General features: G+C 45.7%; 1 protein-coding gene across 5 annotated transcripts in view; it reads left to right on the top strand.

Moving 5' to 3' along the window:
* Window positions 1–4248: 4248 nt before the first annotated feature.
* Window positions 4249–15033, top strand: part of Tec (tec protein tyrosine kinase) — a 108461-nt gene continuing 97676 nt past the window's right edge. For 2 of the 5 annotated variants that reach the window (XM_029477186.1, XM_029477182.1), the window contains exon 1: window positions 4557–4617. The gene's annotated coding sequence lies outside the window, so the exon portion shown is untranslated. Of the gene's footprint in view, window positions 4440–4556; window positions 4618–6098; window positions 6252–15033 lie in introns of those variants that run through there. The other 3 variants (XM_029477183.1, XM_029477184.1, XM_029477185.1) reach the window with 3 other exon arrangements.

The raw sequence follows: 15033 nt of genomic DNA, 5'->3' as shown, positions 1-15033 counted from the left end.
CTCCCTCCCTCCCTCCCTCCCTCCTTCCCTCCCTCTCCCTTCCTTCCTCCTTCTATCATTCCTTCTGTCCACCCCACAGCCATCACTGCAGTTCAGATTAGATTATTACTAGAATAAGCAGTTCATTGATTCTTCATTCTATCCTGTCCACCACTGTAGAGCATTCCTGGAGTTTCGGTTCGCGCTCCTGTATTATTAGTGCCAACGTTGTCACTTCCCCTTCCTCTTCTGCATCTTCTACTGCTTTACCTGGACACCCACTTTCTCTTCTTCCTCTTTCCTATTTTCCTCCATGCCTCCTTCACTTCCTGTCTTTCTTAGGCTATTTGCCCCAAGCATGTGTGTAATTGTACTTTGAAACAGTTTTGTGGTGGCTGATTTAAAGTCCTTGCCAGACAGTTCTAACACGCTTGCATCTGAGTGTTGGGGGTTTATAGATGGTCTTTTCATTTAGTTCAAGTTTTCCCTGTTTTTTTTTTTCTTTTTTGTAAATACAGTGAGCTAGTTACTTTCACACAAACTTTTGGGTTTTATACCTGGATTCTGCTTTGATATAGACCTTTTGTTTGAGCACTTCACTGAGACTGCCTTGTCACAGAGAGGTACACAGCTCATCTTTACTGTCTATGACAGGTGCTATTAAGAGCCCAGGTTTCCCACTCTGCCTTCATGTAAAGGGGATTGAAGCACTTAAGAAGCTGAGGCTGGAAGATTAAAATTCATAGCTAGCCTTCCCAAAATGAAAATAAAGATGACAAGTCTTGAGGAACACTGGTATGTATGGATGACTACCTGGCTTAATAACTTCATCATGAGCCCAAGAACGTTCACACTCCCTGTAGGCTCTGTAGCCTACATGGAAAGATAGAAGGAGCAGGGGTCCTGACCCCACAGTGAATATACAGCCCAGCAGCCTGATATTGTCTCCCCCCTTTTTTAAATTAAAGATTTATTTTGTTACTACTACTACTATTATTATCGTGTGTGTGTGTGTGTGTGTGTGTGTGTGTGTGTATACAAAGATGAAAATAAAGGCTGGGGGACTTTCAGGATAGCATTTGAAATGTGCATATGTGCAGGTACATATGTGCCATGGTGTGTGTGGAGTTCAGAGGACAATTTGTCGTAGTCAGTTCCCTTCTACCTAGGGACCCTTGGTATGGAACTCAGGTTATCTGTGACCCTTAGAAGCAAGTGCCTTTATTTGGTGAGCCAGCTCACCAGTCCCTCCAGTTCTTGTTTCCTGAGACACAGCTCACTGGGTAGCCCAGGCTGGCCTGAAACTCCTGATTCTCTTGATTCTGCGTCTCAAGTGCTGGGGTTATAGGATGTACTACCACACTCAGTTATGTGATGCTTTTGTAGACATAGATTGCATATGGAACTTCTTTTTTATTTCTTTTGAATTATTTATTTAGCAGTTATTATATTTTAAAATTATTTTTTAAGGTGTGTACCTTCACACCCAGCAAATTTTTATATTTGCTCGTACTGGTGTTTTGCCTGGATGGATGCCTGCATGCTGCATGCATGTAGTACTTCCAGAGGCCAGGAGAGGGCGCCAGACCTTCTGGAACTAGAGTTAGGGTGGGTTGTAAGCCACCATAAGGGTGCTGAGAATCAAACCTGAGTCCTCTGGAAGAGCATCAAGTGCTCTTAACTGCTTAGCCATTTCTCCAGCCTAGCAAATGTTCTTGGTAGCATAAGTAATAACTTTGTGTGTACCATTCAACAGTTTCCCTTCCTTCTATGTATTGAATCCCAAAGTAGCTACTTTTGATACACATTGGAAAGAGGCAGACATGTCATATAATTGCAATGAGGTACTCTTCACATAGGTGGAGATGCTCTGTACAAGACTAATACCATTATTATTATTATTATTGAGACAGGGTTTCTCTGTATAGCCCTGGCTGTCCTTGAACTCACTCTGTAGACCAGGCTGGCCTCGTCTGTTATCATTATCATTTATTCATTCAATGAACACATGGTCAGGTGAGGGGCAGATTCCTTGGATAGGTGAAAGGTCACAAAAGGGAGGCAGAGATGTCCAAATTAGGAGTGTCAGAAACTCCAAATACAAACACCACTTTATCTACAAACTTTTCAGACAGATTCTGTGTTTCTTATGTGCCATGTGAAATTTACGTATGGGTTAAAAAGGGGTATTTTCTTCTCTCAAGAAACAGAGATTATTCCAATCTATTATCTAGCATTTAAATAAATACAATTTTATAGATGTTATGGCAATACCCAACAAGAAGAGAGACCATGGGCTCCAAGAAATGTATATAAATGCCCATTTTATATTCAACTTTATTAACATTAAGAAAGCATCATTCCATTTAGTTGAGAATATGAGGCACAAGGGTCATCCAGGGGTAGCAGCCCATGTGACAGGAAAGTATCATAGTTCTTAAAAAAAAAAAGAAAAAAGAAAAAAAAGGAAAGAAAAAAAAAAGGAAATATCAGGTCCTTTAAAGTGGTATCAATATGATAAGCTTCCGAGTCTACACTCCACACACACACACACACACACACACACACACACGCACGCGCACACACACACACACACACACACACACACTCACTGCAGTACTGGTAGCTGTAACTTGCTCTCTGCACGCACATGCGCCTCTACTCTTTTACATACAGTTTCACAGATTCAAGCCTCTGCTCCCCAAGGACATCTCTCTGCATGGCAGGAAAATAAGCCCTTGAAGGGAATGAGAGGCAGGAGAGAAAAGGGAAGGTTCCTTCAGAGGTTGGCTCATTACACTGAAGGCCTTCCCGGGAGGAGAGAAACTGGAGTCAGGAATCACTGGTTCAGTTCTGCGTTCTCCTCCCATTCCCGGCCCCTTCCTAATTATATGACTTTAGGCAAGTCCTTTAAATTGCTCTTAGTTCTTTCCCTGTCTAAAGGAATCTTGTCAGCTGACTTCTCGGGTCATTAGGATGATCACAGGAGAAATAGCACAGGGAGGCACTGCTTTTAAGTCCTAAGCCGGTGTAGGGGAGGAGACTTACTGCACACGTGACTGCACACGTGATCGCGAGCCTCGTCTTCAGGTTGGCTGCCTGATTCACTGTTCGACCTCAGCTCCACACAGTCCACCTTTGAGAAGTCCTCCTTCCTCATCGCTCTCTCTTTCATTACCCCAGTTTATTTCAGCCAAGACATTTCTCACCTGTGAAATGGTTTCTTTGCTTACCCGTATGTTGGTTTTCTCCCTATGTAAAGGCTCCACTGTGGAGGTCAGAGGCTAAGTGTCTTTCTCAATTGCTCTCTTCCATATTATTTGAGATAAAGTCTCTCATGGAACCCGGAGCTGGCCAGTTGGGCTAGATTGACTGGCCAAGCTATGCTTGGCTCTGCCTCCAGCTCTGGAGTACAGGTGAAAAACAGCTTCCTTCCTTCCTTCCTTCCTTCTTTCCTTCCTTTCTTTCTCTTTCCTTTCTTTCTTTCTTTCTTTCTTTCTTTCTTTCTTTCTTTCTTTCTTTCTTTCCTTTTTTTTTTTTTTTAAACATGGGCTCTACCTGATCAACCTTCGGCATAGCAAGCATTTTACAAATTAATTTCTCTCTCCATCCCAAAGGCGAGTTCAGTCTTGTATTCCCATGGACTATTATGAACTTTACAGTCCTATCCTGTGTCTCTCTCCCTCTGAGAAGTCCTCATATCCCCGCCCTGGCTGGCGTGGAACCACTGTGTTTACCAGAGTGGCCTTAAATGCATAGAAATGGGCTTGCCTTTGCCCTCTCAACTGCTGGAATAAAATATGTGGGCACCATGCCTGTCTGACAGTACAGGATGGATGAGATCAGATAACAGTGGATAAAACTCAAGACTACCATCAAAGACAACTTAGACTTGAAGGTAGGGAAGACTTGAAGGTAGGGAATCAAACTCAGGGCCTTGTGCATGTTAAGCAAACATTGTACCACTGATCTACAGCCCCAGCCTTTCCAGGCCAGCTTCTCAGTTAGCTAGCTAGCTAGGTGACAAAAGGCACGTTCTTTCCCAGAGTCTAAGAACTTTACAGTATTTAAAGTGAATAACTTGAAGGTTGTTTTCATTATTAGTGTATCAACAGTAATAATGTAAGTGGGTGACCCTATGCTAGGGTCTGATGCTTCAGGCTTGTCAGTCAAGCGACCCATTCTTCTATCACCACAGAGCACAGCATCATCCGGTTTCGCCCGCGAGGGGCTAAGCGGAAGTGGAGGTCGGTTCTCAGCCACCCACAAGTGCCATTGCTACCGGCTCTCCGAGCCGGGGACGAAGGAGCATTTTTCTGGACGGTTCTCTTAGGATGGGAAGTCCGGACTTAGAGAGACCCCACGCCGCATCTGTCTGGATAAAAGACGCTCCCTGGAACTTCGGCCGCAGGACCGCGAGCTCCGATTCTTCTCTTTGGCTTTGAAATCGCGGAAGGAAGGTGGGACACTTGGCGCCGTGGGCAGCGGAGGGCAGAGGCGGCGCGGCGAGGGGGCGGGACCAGGGAGGAGCCGGGCGGTGGGCGTGGCCGATGGGCTTGGTCAGCTCTTGCCAAGCTCCGGGCTCCGCAGTTTGGACGTCGCTCTGTCTTGGCTTGTCTCGGCACGCGCTCCATCAAGGTAAGAACCAAGGGACTCTCGGCGCTCACGGAGTTGGCCTCCACCTGCAGGAGACTGACCTTAGTGGGATTAGGGAGGATTTTTCTCACCTTCTCATGGAGGTGAGAACGGACTCTCTGCGTCGGGTCAGAGGCCCGTCCCCCTTGGGCCAGGAAGAAGGGACAGGTGCGCTCCCCTAATGGCCGCGCCTTTCCCGGTGGCTGCAGATCTGAGCCCTTTTGGACTTGGTATCTGAGCCGAGAGGACTCGCGATTGAGTTCCTTTCCCAGTCGAGCGGCAGGGGGCCTTTCTCCTTTCTGTTTGTCCCGCGGTAAAGTTAGAATCCAGGAAGACGGTCCACAGTTGCTTGTGTCCGAGCAGGTGCACGCACTTCTTTAGTTATTTTTCTCTTCTGGTAAATGGTATCTGGATCTTGATAAACAGGGACTCGAAGAATCAACGTGGGAAAAACTACGTGGACCTTGTCCCGAGACTGTGTCCCCGGATCTGACATTTCTTAACTTTTCCCTGTCGTTGGCGAATATGTTTCTGTGTACCAGTCCCATTCGGGCTGATCTTTGGAAACTGGAATATTTGGTTAGAAGAGTTGATCGCAGTGTGAAATTGGGACAACTGGGTGGCTGGCTTGGTTAAGTGGCTTTGAAGCCTATCCAGACAGAATAGTTACATACTTTAAGCAGAGGTTTTACATTTTTCCAGTGAGTGCCCATTTCCCTCTTAGGAAACTCTGACCACCTATTCCCGTCTAGATAATTCTTTTAAGGAGCCGAGGCGTGGTAGGAGGAAGCATCGAGTCTCCTAAGTAAGATTTGGGATTTAATAGTTGAGTGACCGACACTGGTAGCTCTGTGGTCTCTAAGACTCAAAATAAGGAAGAGCTTGATTTTTCCGCGGGGCGGGGGCTGGGGGGAGCTGTGGCTCAACTTACACATTAAGTATTTGAAAACATTCTTGTTGTCCAGTTACATTTTCATTGTTTAAGACAGGCCTATCTTTTCGCCATACACTTATTAATCTGATCACCGTTCCTATCCTTGCCAGCTCAGGGGTGCTTTCTGTAGGGTGCCGATGTTAATCACCCTCATTCTTCCCACAAGGGTGTGTGCCTTCGGATTTGTGGAACTGTGTGGGGACAAGTATTTTAAACACATGCAAATCAGTGAGACGCTCTACTTGGCGATACCTTTGCCCTACATGGATCTTTGGCCTAGAGTTTCCCTCTCTTTCTAGATTGGAAAGAAGCTAGGGTGGGAATGCATGGTTTAGCATTGCCACACTGTTTTCTTGGTTCCCTTACAACAAGGTGGTCTTGTTTACAAACAGGGCTGGGGCTATGTGTAACCTCCCTCCCTACAGCTGATCCTTAAAGGAGGATGGATAGACTGTGGACAATTACTGGCCCATTTGTGTTCTTGAAGAAGAATGCCTGGCCTTCCCTGACCCCCTGCACCCAGGGCCTCTAACCACACCTCTTCCTACAGGTTCTCCAGGCTGCCCTGGTTGGTGCCTCTCTTTCTTCCCTGCACCCGTCCTACTAGATTTTGGCATTTACTTCACCACCACCCCCCCACTCCCATCTGGGGAAGATCATTTGTTGATACTCAGCTTGCTGATGGCTACCCTGTGGATTCTCAGTAAGTGTCTGTAGACATTGTCCCTGTTCAGAGCCCGTAGAAGCTCTCCTCTTGTCCAGCGAACAGCAGGTGAAGCAGAGTCTTTGAAGTTGAATTCCTACCAAGAATTAAGGTCCTTCGTGGGGCATTCAAGTCTGTAAGAAAGGAATGAAATTGACTTCTGATCATGGGGAAAATGATCTTATTCCATGTGATTATGCTGTTAGAAGAGATTTGTTGGAAGAAACAACCACAAGCCACCTAGAGGAGAGGGCGTAGACCTTATCTGTATCTCCATGCTTGTCTCCACCTAGGCCTGCCTTTCAATCTCTGCCTGGGTCAGCCAGTCCTTACTTGGGTCAAATTATAACTACTAATTTGACTGCCTGTTTGACTGCTCAGAGCTCAGATGACCAAAGCTACCATGAAGCAGAGGTTGAAAATTATGTTTCCATTGTAAAGGAAAAAAAAAAAAAGGAAGAAAGGAAGGAATTAAAACAGCAGCAGCAGCAGCAACCAAAACCCCATACACAGGTTGCTACTGGGAAACCAGAAGGAGCAAACAAATCTAAATATATGTAGGCACAGAATCTGGGCTCTGAAGTGGTTAGATCAAGATAAGCCACAGTATTTATGGCTAGGTCAATATTCACAGCTCAGCTAAACACAAATTTTTGTGTTCCTTGGGATTAGTAATTGTTTGGCATGTGTGTGTGTGTGTGTACTTCTTATTAATTCAATCTGCAACCCTTGACCGATTCTCCAAGCCTTCTCTGAAAGGAATCAGGGTTTCTCTTTATTTTATTTGCCCCAAGAAGCTGAACATGAACCTTCCGGCTTGCCATCCATACACTTGGAGAGGTGGACTTTTATTTATGTATTGCAGCTGTCACCCAGAGGCTGCTCTGTCACTAGCCTCCTGGGAATCCCCATCATCTCTTTCCTGTGTCCCATCTCCTGGTATTCATGTTGCTTTCTCCATTTTTTTTTTTTTTTGAATCATCGAAGCTTCCTGGAAAGGGAAGCACAGGATGTCAGTCTTTCTAAGACCAAGAATACCTGAAGTTATCCATTTCCCTTCACAATTTGCAGACTGGCTGAGTGTGGACTCCTAGGATGGGAATTTCAAAGGCACTGTCTCAGTGTCTTCTAGGTTATGAACTTCTGGCTCCTTAATCTCTGCGTGCAGCTGGGGTGGAATCCACAGCCCCGCTGTGCTCTTTCTGCGAGGTTATGAACTATTCTCTTCTTTCCCACCATCTCTAAGTTTCCTGATGCTGTGCGTTGGCGTGTCTTTGTTCTTATCAGTGTGTGGGCTTTTGCCTGTGAGAGTTTACATCTTTTAGTTTGGGGAAATTTTTTTGGGTTCCTTCATTGGTATTTTTGTCCGATTTTTCTGTAATGTTTCTTTAAGGAATTTGTTGTTTAGATGTCAGGTATTTTGGATCAATCCTCTCACTTTGTGCCTTTCATACGTTTCTGTCTTGTTATTTCCCAAGTCTTTTAGGAAGGTCTTCTCAGTATCAGTAGTATCCATGTTTAACACTGGGGTTTTCCCAGTGTCTTTAACATTACTATGGTTGTTGTTATCATTGAGATAGGGCTTTGCTACGTAGTTCACACCAGCCTAGAATTCACTGTATAGCTTAGGCTGCCTAACAGGCGGCTTTCCTCCTGCTTTAACTTCACCTGTGATAGAGTCACAGGTGTGTCACCATATCTGGTTCTAAGCATGTTTTTAGCATTTTTAATTTAAAAGTGTTCTCTCTCTCTCTCTCGTTCTCCAAGTCGGTACACATGTGTGTTTATTTGTGTGTGTGTGTGTGTGGTTTCGTGTTTATGTACTTCTTGTTTTTTTATCTTTTGGTTCCAGGGTCTTATCTCTCTGGGGAAACTACTGGCTTTTTTGGCTAGAAGTGTGCACTAGTGCAGTGTGTTGGAAGTGTTCCTTCTGCTCTAGTTACCCCCTCGACTTTGGGGGTTGGAGGGCAGTTAACGAGCTGAAGGTGAGGATGGGCTTGTTGGCCTTAGCTTCATCTTAGGCTCATCCAGTTGGGCCTCCCATTTGAGGGTGATGTCTGATATCATTGCTGGTTGAGGGAGAGTGATCTGAGAGGCCTGTCTGGTCTTCTAGAGGCTAAAGGCGTGCCTGGCAGGTGATCTGTAGGCTGGCTGGCACAGGGGCTCAGAACCCTTTCTTGCTGTTTGTCCAAGCTTGACTGGAAGGAAGAAGTTCAGGGTAGTTACTTAACTTCTCCAAGAGGCTGAAGGGATATTGGACGGTCCAGCTGACTTTTCTCTTGTACTGTTGGGGAATGAACCCGGAGCCTTAAACACATTAGATACTCTCTACCTCATCCTCACTGAATCCAGCTTTCCAGAGACTCTAGCTGATCCCCATGCTGTCATTTAAGAACTATACATCTCATCATTGTCTTCGCACCCCATAAGTACCCCACAACTGTGTCTAGTGTTATCTCTTCGGTTCTCTCTGAATTGCTGGTTTATACATCTAAGAAAAATACTTTGTCATCCAGTGGCTGGGTCTGGGTGTTGTGCTGTCGTTCTCTCTGCCTGTACCACAAGTACACGTTTTCTAACTAGCCTGGTCCAGTGAGTCTCACTTGTCGGGCTTAGAATGCCTTCAGCTCTCCCTAGTCATTACTAGTTGATCAGAGTTGTTGCAGGAAGCCAAGTGTTCATATAAACCAGGCTCAGACCTGTGGGCAGTATGACGCTTAATGGTGTTTCGGTCATGGCCCTATTTCTCCAGTCCAGGTTGCCTTCGAAGACTCAGTCACTTGGGCCACTATGTCTTGCCCACCGGTAAAGCTCAGCTTCTTTATACATGTCTAACATCTCACTTTGAAGGATTCTTGTTGGTGGCTGTGTAGCCTCAGGAGCAAATACGATTTCTCTGGAGGCCAGCTGCCTTCCCAGAACCCTCTCTTCCTGCTCTCGTGGGTGCCCTTCTTGGAATGTGTACCAAGTTCCTGTTTCTGCCTTGCTGAACTGGGATACTGACTTACCCTGCCCATAGCAACTTTCCCGGCCCCAGCTTACCAGCTGAGTCACTGCCTAGCCTTCCTTCTTGAATCATGACCTCCAGCATTTTCTTCCAAGAGCCTCATGGCATCAGCGTTCTCAGTGGTGACACACAGAGGAATGGCCCCAAGCATCAGCCTCCACAGAAGCAGGAAGAGCATTCTTCACTGGTCATTTCACATGCCGGATGGGCGGACCTCTGTACTCTTAGATGGCAGGTGCGCATGCGCCAAGGGAAGAGGCGGACCACAAGCAGTGGACATGGCTGCAAAACAGCCAGTGCTCGTGGGACTGTGGTGGCTGAGAGAAAAGATCATATCAGCCAAGAGCCACGTTGCTGTTCCCCAGTGGGTGCCTATATGAATGCATGCTTGTCTGAGAGAAGCCTATTGGTCTTCTATTATTATTATTATTATTATTATTATTATTATTATTATTATTATTATTATTATATTTTGTCATCATGACTGGCTCTGCGTAGTCCAGGTTGGTCTTGAACTTATGATTCTTTTGTTTTAGACTTAGGAGTGTTGAAACTACGTACCATCATGCCTACTGGGCCTTTTTTCCAAAAGGAAAGTGTGTGTATGTGTCATCTATCTGTCTGTCCATCTGTCTATCCATCAATTGTACATTATCTGTCTGTCTATCTGTACGTCTGTCCATCAACCTGTCATCTATTTTCTGCTTTGTCTTGAGACAGGGTTTCTCTTTGTAGCCCTGGGTATCTTGGAACTCACTATTTAGAGTAGGCTGGCCTTGAACTCATAGAGCTCCTTCTGCCTCTGTCTCCCAAGTGCTTGGATTAAAGATTTGCATCATCACACCGTTCCCCCCTCCCCCCCCAGAAAGCCATGGCTTTCCTAAGCATGCACTGGCCTAGAACTCACCCAGTGTAGCTGAGGTCAGCCTCATATACATCCGACTGTCATGCTTATGTTAAAAGACTGAAGCTGTTGAAGCTCCATTTGCACACCTAATCGTTTTCTCCGCAAGCTTATGCGTTTCACAGGAACTGGTTTTGCCTTCTCAGCTGTATCATATACACTCTTCTAGAGAAAGCACAATTCTAAAAACACTCCGATGACTTTCCCCAGATAATTGTAGACACTTTGCAGTTAAGAAAGATTTTGTTACAATTAACCATGCTCTGTCCAGTTGTGGAAATTTCCTGTATCCCTGACTTCAGTTTCAGGTTGGCTGTATAGACGGAAGCATAGAATATTTGTGTTCTTCCCGGCATATTGTTTCCTATATTAGTTAGAAATATTCTTCATGGAAATGTGCTGCTGTTGTTTCTATTTCCCATCTATACTTTTCCTTAGCGAAGCGTCATTGTCTTGGCTTCTGTGGTAAAGCCAACAAACTTGATAGGGAAGGAAGTACATGTGGTTAGATGGTCTATGGTGAAGGAGGCAGACCTTTGATTGCAGCACCATATATATATGTTTTTCTCGTTTAACTAGATCCTTCACGTCCAAGGTTAAATGCTTTTGACATACTTAGCTACTGAGTATCAAAGTCACAGGCTTTAAATCCCCATTCATTGTGTACGATGCAAATCCTGCAGGCTCCTGTTAGATATCCCACTCCCTTCTAACTCACCTCAGTGGTCAGCGGCCTTACCTCTTCCCCTTTATCTAGCACAGACTTCTAAGCAGGAGTCTGGTACTGTTTCCTTAGAGAGCCCCCGCTTCCTCTTGTGGTCTCCAGTATTAGGTTTCAGGCGCAACCCGTGACATTTTCACATGGGCTGGACCAAAAATGGACTGGACCTTTTATTTTTTATCTTTTCTACACAGAAGTGACTTCTATAGGTCCTGTGTTTTCTATTCCCCTTTGGGGACTATTTTTCATAGCACCACCCTGGGAGTAAAGTGCTTCTAATTTCTATCAATGGCTGCTGGAGGAACACAAGCATCGCCAGGAAGAAAAGCTGGCTAGCTGTTTACTCTCACGTCTGTCTGCGCTGTTCCTCCTTTTGGTCGTCTGGGATGGACGACAGCCTCACCTGTGTAGAGTGGGTTTAGCCAGATGGCTTGAGGCCATGTAGGCAGTTGTTGGGTTGCAGGTCAGGTCAGAAGAAGCTGGCAGACTTGTGTGTGTGTGGTGGTGCACACCTTTAATCCCAGCACTTGGGAGGCAGAGTTAAGAGGATCTCCTCCGTGGGTTGGGGGTCAGCCTGGTCTACATAATGAGTTCTAGGATAACCAGGGTTACATAGTGACAGAGAGAGAGAGAGAGAGAGAGAGAGAGAGAGAGAGAGAGAGAGAGAGAGTATAGGGCCTGGGTCATACATTTTGTTTAGACTTTTGGTAAGTCTCCAAGGGTCCTTAACAAAGGGTGGAGAGGTTTTGATGGTAACTTTGTATCACTCTTTGCCCTCCTCTATCCTTTCCCAGTCTTCCTGTGAAGGCACCTGAGGTAAGTGGCAAACTAAAAGCTTCTCACTCATTCCCCCATTCCTTTCCCGGGCAAGTAAGCCCTGCTCAGTAGTGCATGCAGGCCGACACAGGCCGCCAGGGACAGCCATTTGCCATAAGGCGCTAGGGTGGAGGGAATTCTTGCTTAGATCTTTCTTCCCCAGACATCTGTCCTGCTATCTTGTTCCCATGTTTAAAGCCTCGACTGTGTTTCTCAGTCAACTATTAACTGGAATTATGTCCTCATGCTTCAGCCTTTCCATCTATTAAACAAAGCATAATGACACGTAATTAATAACCCACTTCAGAAAGGTACACGGCCGAATGCTTGTGAAGAAAACTTTGAGCTGTTCTGAGAGTGTTTTATACACATTCACGAGCGGTGAGGTGGCTTCTCTGTTCGGCAAAGAACACCTATCTTGTGCCCATTTTACAGACAGGAAAAGTGAGCCCTGCTGAGGATCAGAGGGTAAATTTAACATAATGTCTATGGGATTTTTCCCCAGACTTGTTAGAACAAATAAACTATAAAATTCTCCCTCCCCACTCCAGTGTGTACATGCGTGCTTGCGTAGCACATGTATGCTTTAACCAAATGCACCATTTGGGGGATTCTGCTCCTGCTTTTTAGCTTCATTACTTCTCCTTCATTAAAAAAAAAGTTCATGCTTGAAAAGTATATTAATTTTTTTCTCTTTTAAAAAAAGGCTTATTATTTTTATGTTCATGTGTCTGTGTGAGTTTATGCACACCATGTGCACGTAGGTGCCCACAGAGACTGGACTGCATCACATCTCCAGAACTGGACTTAGAGACAGTTCTCACCCACCTGCTATGGGTCCTGGGAGCTGAACCCAGGTCCTCTGACAGAGCAGTGAATGCTCTGAGCTGCGGAGCCATCCCTGGAGCTCCTTGTTATTTCCTTAAAGAAAATTAAGGCATTCAGGGGGAAAAAAGTTTCACTTTCAAAGTGATTTTTGGAACTGTTCTATATACAGATAGTATATGGAACCCGTGGGAGTTTGGGAGACATTTTAAAGAGATGAGTACTCAGAGGAACTGAAGTAGCAAAGCATGGGGCTCCTCTCAGGATACAGGCATGATCTAACAGTCTAATAATGACCATTTGAAGATAGATGATGTGCAAGAGGTGGGTGCGGTCACATCGCTGTAACAAAATACCCGACAGAAACACGAGGAGAAGCGTTTATCTTGGCTCATGGTTTCAGAAAGATTTCAGTCCGACTTAGCAGGAGTGAGCCTTATAGACAGGAAATGTATGAACACATGGAAGGACTGGGGAGGCAGAGAATTTTATGTTTCAGTTGTTCTATACACTGAGATAAATTTACCCCCTGGGCCCTAGCAAGGCACCATCTCCTACAGGGCTCGCTTTTCCTTTCTGTAACCTTTATCATGGCCACTCCATCGGTGGTGCTGGGAGTGTGAGACTGTAGCATGCTCACGTGGTACAGACAGGAGTGGGAGCGCTAGGCTGGAAACGGGTGAATATAGCCTTCAAAGGCGTCCTCCCAGTGACCTGCTTCTGCCAGACCCACCTCCTAAAGGTTCCCGGCCTTCAGTATAGTTCCACTAGCCAGGAACCAAGTGTTCAGAACACAAGACTTTGGGCGATATTTTGGACCCTACCATATGAGGTGGTTAGTGAACTCCATAATACGCCATTTCCCTCAGTTTTTCTAAGTTTTCATTGATGCATCTTGAAAACAAAGTGGACTCGGAGAAGCCGATACATCTGCTTTTTTCTCAGTCTTCTACTGCCATCGTCCTCTTCTATTTAGAAAGATCAGCAAAGCAACGAGTGACCAGCATCTCATAAACAGAGCCAGCCAACTCAGGGAGGCCTTGTGTGCTCGATAGTTCTGTGTCAACTTGACACAAGCTAGAGTTACCTGAGAGAAGGGAACCTCAATTGAAAAAAAATGCTCCCATAAGATCAGTCTGCAGGCAAACCTGTAGGGCACCATTTTCTTAGTGATTGATGGGGGAGGGGCCAGCCCATTGTGGGCGTGGCCATTCCTGGGCTGGTGGTCCTGGGATCTGTAGCCGTGAGGACCACACGGGTAAGCAGTACCTCTCCATGGCCTCTGCATCAGCTCATGCCTCCAAGTGTCTGCCCTGTTTGAGTTTCTGGCCTGACTTCCTTCAGTGATGGACTGTTACCTGGAAGCATAAGCCAAAATAAACCCGGTCCTTCCCAACTTGCCTTTTGGTCATGGTGTTTCGTAGCAGCAACAGAAACCGTAAGGAAGACACCCCTCACCTGAGTGCTCCTTAGTCCTCAACAGAAAGCATCTCAAGTGTTTATTGGGTTTATACAGTGTGCTCTAGACCCTTGACGAGGCGTGGGTCCTGAGAATGCGTCCCAGCAGCAAACAGATCAACTCCGTGAACCGCAGCAGCTTGAACATGTCTAACGGTGCCACCGGGGCTGTGATGGAGGCTCAGTGCTAGTGTGATCACCTGAGACATGCAAAGCCTTGGGTTTGATATCTAGCCCTACACCCACAGAGAGAAACTTACAGTAATGGCTTTGAAAAAGAGAAAGGCAAGTGAAATTAACTTTCACAACATGCGCCGTATAACCTAATATTTAAAATACTGTCATTTTCTTATATATAACCATATAGTAAATTTTTAATGAGAAGCAGTTTGGAGCAATGCAAGATCATGAACACAGTACAACAGAACGTGTTGTGGTTCAATGCAGTGCCTCACGTATGGCAGTTGGTAGTGAAATGTCCTTCCAAACTACAGAGCTGTTGTTCATGGGAAGATGTCTTATAATGCTTCAGTTTTCGATTAGAATTTCTGTGGTGGGAGAGCTTCGTTCTCCCCAGCTCTGAGAAGGCAGCTGTGTGAGTAACAGTCACATTGACAGCAGCTTTGACAGCAGCACAGAGCCAAAGGTCCCCTGTTCCCAAAGGCCTATGACTCAAGTTTTGTCCCTCCCTCATTCAGTCTTGTTTACCTGCCTGTGTCTAAGGCTGCCAAGCACAGTTGTGTGGATTATTGCAACATCATGGGCTGGCCTTCCTTCACAGCAGAATCTTAGTGGGTCTGCTTACTTTTCGTAGCCACAGTTTAGAGAGGGTAAGAGGTAACAATCTTAAGGGAAGGTATTTTGCTTCCTAACTTATGTAGAGGTATTTGGGAGGGGGAGGGGGGAGGGAAGGATGAGTAGTCGTAGTCTCTGTATCTTCTGAGAGCCCAACTGCTGCTGCTGCTTCTGATCATCATCATCATCTTCTCCTCCTCCTCCTCCTCCCTTCTTCTCCTCCTCCTCTTCCTCCCTCCTCCTCCTCCTCTTCCTC

The sequence above is a fragment of the Mus caroli genome, chromosome 5, assembly GCF_900094665.2.
Source record: "Mus caroli chromosome 5, CAROLI_EIJ_v1.1, whole genome shotgun sequence".
NCBI classification, from domain to species: Eukaryota; Metazoa; Chordata; class Mammalia; order Rodentia; family Muridae; genus Mus; species Mus caroli.
The sequence above is the reverse complement of the archived record's forward strand: the minus strand, read 5'-3'. Positions and strand labels throughout refer to the sequence as shown.